The sequence below is a fragment of the Mastomys coucha genome, unplaced genomic scaffold, assembly GCF_008632895.1.
Source record: "Mastomys coucha isolate ucsf_1 unplaced genomic scaffold, UCSF_Mcou_1 pScaffold17, whole genome shotgun sequence".
Classification (NCBI taxonomy): Eukaryota; Metazoa; Chordata; class Mammalia; order Rodentia; family Muridae; genus Mastomys; species Mastomys coucha.
The window spans coordinates 5,623,754-5,629,568 of NW_022196899.1; the positions used below are offsets into that span (position 1 = coordinate 5,623,754).

Genomic DNA, 5,815 nt, shown 5'->3' on the forward strand with positions numbered 1-5,815 from the left:
AGGAGGCTGACTTTCCTTGAAGTTTTCGCCTCAAATACCGCCATCACGCAAGTGTGCGTGGCAAGAAAAGAACACTGAATAGGCATGATTATTGTTGTTGTTTACTGTAGTTTTCAAAATTGGTAAGTTGTACAGAACACCACTCTGGGAGAGTGGGATTCCAAAGTTCTTCGTGCAATGTGTTTCAATGTGTGAATAACGCAAGGAGGGCCTCTCACAACAGTTTTGTTCCTGTTTGACATTGTGGCTGGGGACAACCGGCTTTTGAAGGACCAGGGCTAGTAATGCCAACGCTCTGTCAACTCAGGGCTGTCTGGCACTGCTGAAGAACGGTTCTGCCACAGGTCCCAGCACCGTTCCTCTGGGAGGCATCGGGGATATTGATTTTTATTTGTATTTCCTCTTCTCAGAATCTGCCATTGCGCTCTGTGGCAACAGAGTGTGGACATTTGCTGTTGGCTGTCTCCTGGACACCCTCCACCAGAGAAGTCATAAAGACCTTTTGGGCAGAAGTCATCTCAGACATTTCCTTTGTGCCACCGTCCAGAAAGTGGCAGACATCATACAGCCTTGCCCTCCGATTCTATCCACTGACAACCTAAGTGCAATAGAGAACTCACGGATTATGTGAGTTTAAGTACAATTTTGGAACATTCTCTTATTTTGAAAAGGGAAGGTACACATGAAACAGGTAACTAATCGCAGACAAGGGCTGGTTTTTGCCTCGAAGACTCAACAGACAGGAGATAACCCTTTCGTAAGCATGAAAATAGCAGAATGTTAGAGAATTCTTTTTTTCAAAATTACCATTGGTATGTGTGTTATATGTGTCGTGTGCATCTTCATGTGGGCATGTCCGCGTGTACACGAGTGAGTGGGAATGCCCACAGGTGTGTGTGTGCTGGAGGTTGATCATGGATACCCTCTTCAGTTGCTCTCTTCCTGGTTTTCTGAGGCGGGGGTATCATACTGAAGCAGCAGCTGGTTGGTTGCCTAGGTCAGCTGTTCCTAGAGCCAGGAAACTGGGATCTTCCTTCACCTCTCCAGCACCGTGATTATAGTCAAACACTCCCTCACTTGGGAGTGGGTGGTGGGTGAGTGTTGGGGAGCCAAACTCAGATCTTCACACTGCATTGCAAGCATTTTTTTCTGGCTAAGTCATCTCCCGAGCCCTTGAGTGATAAGACGGCATTCTGGAGAGAGGCAAGTGTTAGTCTTAGGTTTTGAGAAGTGCCTGCCTATTGTCTTAAAGGCACGTCTTCATAGTAGAACTGTATTATTTGTGTTTCTGTTTTGTTTTGTTTTTTAACTTTTATTGCATGATGATGAGATAAGTTACATGATTTCAATTTATCTGAGTTTGTTAGCATTTAAAAAGATATTTTAAGTAAATAGAATTAGAACACATCCTTGTTTCCCTTTTGTACCCCAATATATAAGCTGTTCTGAAAACCAAGTATAGTGTAAAAACATGAAATAAACAATACTACTAATAGAGAGGCTGAGATAGGAGAAACAAGATTTCAAGACCCTTTTGTTGTGCACAGCAAGACACTGTCACAAACAAACAAGCTGAAAGTGTATATAGATTGTACAATATTGGACCTATTTCCTCAGTTACCAAATTAGAGAGACCATTGGATGACAATCAACAAATTTCTAATTCCTCATATTTTTGGATTTCAATCGATTAGAATATGTTGGTAATATTAATTTTCATATTGAGATATTAAGAAAAAGTAATTTTCACTTCCTATTGTTCTTGTTGTAGGAGGTTGAATTAGGTTTGTGTGGATTTGTTGAAAGATTACTTTCTTGTTTCTTCTAGGGTGTAGTTTTGCTCCTTATGTTGATATTTTCCCTCTATTACCCTTGGTAGGGCTGGATTTGTGGAAAGATATTGCGTAAATTTTGTTTTGTCATGGAATATCTTGTTTTCTCCATCTATGTAATTGAGAGTTTTGCTGGGTTTAGTAGCCTGGGCTGGCATTTGTGTTCTCTTAGGGTCTGTATGACATCTGCCCAGGATCTTCTAGATTTCATAGTCTCTGGTGAGAAGTCTGGTGTAATTCTGATTGACCTGCCTTTATAAGTTACTTGACCTTTTTCCTTTACTGCTTTTAAAATTCTTTCTTTGTTTAATGTATTTGGAGTTTTGATTGTTATGTGGTGGTAGGAATTTCTTTTCTGGTCCAGTCTATTTGGAGTTCTGTAGGCTTCTTGTATGTTCATGGGCATCTCTTTCTTTAGGTTAGGGAAGTTTTCTTCTATAATTTTGTTGAAGATCTTTACTGGCCCATTACATTGGGAGTCTTCACTCTCTTCTATACCTATTATCCTCAGGTTTGGTCTTCTCATTGTGTCCTGGATTTCCTGGATGTTTTGGGTTGGGAGCTTCTTGCATTTTGCATTTTCTTTGACTGTTGTGTCAATGTTTTCTATGGTGTCTTCTGCCCCTGAGATTCTCTCTTCTGTCTCTTGTATTCTGTTGGTGATACTTGCATCTATGACTCCTGATTTCTTTCCTAGGTTTTTTTCTCTCCAGGGTTGTCTCTATTTCTGAGTTCTTTATTGTTTCTATTTCCATTTTTAGTTCCAGGATCGTTTTGTTCATTTCGTTCACCTGTTTGATTGTGTTTTCCTGTAATTCTTTAAGGGATTTTTGTGTTTCCTCTTGAAGGGCTTCTAGCTGTTTACCTGTGTTCTCCTGTATTTCTTTGAGGGTGCTATTTATGTCTTTCTTAAGGTCCTGTATCATCATCATGAGAAGTGACTTTAGATCTGAATCTTGCTTTTCCAGTGTGATGGTGTATCTAGGACTTGCTATGGTGGGAGAATTGGGTTCTGATGATGCCAAGTAACCTTGGTTTGTGTTGTTTATTTTCTTATGCTTGTTTCCCCATTCCCTCCCCGCCATCTGGTTATCTCTAGTACTACCTGCTCTTGCTAAATTTGACTGGAGCCTGTCCTTCCTGTGATCCTAGTGTGTCAGAATTCCTCCGAGTCAAGCTGTCTCTGTGATCCTGTGATTCTGGGATCCTGTGATCCTGAACTTGTTAGAGCACCTAGGAGTGGAGCTACCTCTGGGTTTTGTAGGACTGGCTGCAGAGCTTGGGCCCAAGCTCTGCTCAGGGCACCGGCCAGCCCAGACCTGTATTATTTTTGTTATACCAATGAACATGTTCTCTTCTCAATCCGATCATAATCTGAGATAATGTTTGCTTCCTCATATTCTTTAATGAGTTTGTCCACATGGAGTTTTCAAGCCCTAAAGATTTTCTATTATAGAACTGAGCAGAGTGGTGTCCACTAAGGGGCTCAGAGGTCAGGAGAGGGGAGGGGAGGAAGGGGAGGAGAGTCTTAGTAAAGCTGAGAGGGTGCCTCACAGCCTGGTTGGGATCCACTGTTTACAAAACACTACCGGTCTTTAAAACCGTGATAAAATAACTCATAGCTGTAGTTTCCTATATCATTGTCAGATATAGTTGTCTGAGAAGCTTTTCCCTGCAGCGGATGGGACCAAATTCAGAGATCCACAGTCACACGTTATGCAGAAAGTGACACCTTGGAACACTCAGAATTATATGGGATGTCCCTATCAAATCCCTCCCGTCAGAGCTCAGGGAACCCCACACGGGAGAGGAAGCAGAAATGAGAGACATCAGGAGAACAAGGCTCTCTAAATCAACTGAGCAAAGCACATATGAGCTCGCAGAGACCGTAGCAGCCAGCACAGGTCCTGTGCGGGTCTGCACCAGGTCTGCTGTGTAGACATTACAGCTTTCAGTTGAGTGTTTGTATGGGACTCCTGAGTGTGTGCACAAAGGCATCTCTGATTTGTGTTCCTTCTCTTGGGCTCTTTTTCTGATGTTGGCTTTTGCCTTGTCTAATTTCAATGCGATGTTTAAATTTATCTTACATTTCATTTTGTTATGTGTTATTGTTATCTCTTAGACGTCTGTCTCTTCTTAATGAGAGACAAAAAAGGGGAGTGGATCCAGACAGGAGGGGAAGTGGAAAGGAATTGGGAAGAGTGGTGGGAGGGGATGTTATAATCAGGGTATATCGTATGAGAAAAGAATTTATTTTCAATAAAATGGGAAAACCCTACAACATCAGAGTTCTCATCTTAATAGCTGCATACATCACATTTCCTCGTAGCTCTTCCATTGTATTAGGAATGTGTCCCAGTGACTTTATGTGGTACATAAAATTAATATGTTGGAGCATCTTTTGGGTATATGCCTAGTAGTGGTATAGCTGGGTCTTTAGTTAGAACTATTTTCAGTTTTCTGTTTTACTGCCAGATTGATTTCCAATGTGATTTTTAATAAAACATCAAAACAATCATTCACTGTGATCAAGTAGGCTTCATTCTAGGGATGCAGGGGTGGTTCAATATACTGAAATCCATCAATGTAATCCTCTACATAAACAAACTCAAAAAGAAAAAAGCCACATGATCATCTCATTAGATGCTGAAAAAGCTTTTAACAAAATGCAGCATCCCTTCATGTTAAAAGAATTAGAGAGATCAGGAATTCAAGGCTCATATTTGAACATAGTAAAAGCAATATACAGCAAACCACTAGCCAACATCAAACTAAATGGAGAGAAACTTGAAGCAATCCCACTAAAATCAGGGACTAGACAAGGCTGCCCACTCTCTCCCTACCTACTCAATATAGTACTCAAAGTCCTAGCCAGAGCAATTAGACAACAAAAGGAGGTCAAGGAGATACGAATTGGAAAGGAGGAAGTCAAGATATCGCTATTTGCAGATGATATGATTAGTATACATAAGGAGAAAGTATCTTTGGTGAAAAATTCGAAGATGAAAAATTTTACTATAAGCATGGTAATTTGCTGAGCATGGCAAATGCAGACCCCAATGCAAATGGTTCTCAGTTCTTTATCATAACAGTTCCGACTTCTCATTTGGATGGCAAACATGTGGTATTTAGTCAAGTAATTAAAGAACTAGGTGTGGCAAGGATGCTAGAAAATGTAGAAGAGAGGGGTGAAAAACCTGCCAAACTGTGTGTTATTGCGGAATGTGGAGGACAGAAAGAAGGGGATGACTGCTGCATGGCCCGCCAAGACTTCACTGAGGATGCAGATACAGATTTAAAATATGTAGATAAAATTCTATTAATAGCTGACAACTTAGAAAACATTGGAAACACTTTTTTCAGGTCACAGAACTGGGATACGGCTATTAAAAATATGCGAAGGTTTTAAGGTACTTGGAGAGTTCAGAGGCTGTTATAGAGAAAGCAGATACATTCAGACTGCAACCCTGTTTGCCTTAAGTTGTATGTTGAATATTGGTGCTTGGAAATCGAAAGTGCCAAATTGGCAGGGGGCAACTGACAGTTGTTTGGAGGTTCTTGAAATGGATGCGTCAAACACCAAAGCAGTATACCGAAAGGATGGCAAGGATTAAGGTGGTCCGATCCAGCAGTGGCTGATCTTAAGAAGGCACAGGAGATAGCCCCAGGAGCTAAAGCTATCCAGGCAGACTTGCTTAAAGTCAAACAAATGATAAAGGCACAGGAAGAGAAAGAGAAGGCAGTATATGCAAAAGTGATTGCTTAATAGGGGTTAAACTTTCCATAAATATTGTACATTGCTTATATAAGGGATAACGTAAGTTACTGTCTACACAATCCCTGATGTGTTTCCCTTGATTACCTGTCATTGTTTACAAAGAAATGCTGACACAGGCTCCTTCTTCATAGAGTGTTATGAAATACAGAAACAAACAAACAACCCACGGTCAGCTAACGTGATGTTTCCTCTGTATAATGTTGGG

General features: G+C 40.8%; 1 pseudogene; it reads left to right on the plus strand.

Moving 5' to 3' along the window:
• The first annotated feature begins 914 nt into the window (after positions 1-914).
• On the plus strand, positions 915-5,598 carry LOC116094847 (annotated as a pseudogene).
• Positions 5,599-5,815: the final 217 nt, after the last annotated feature.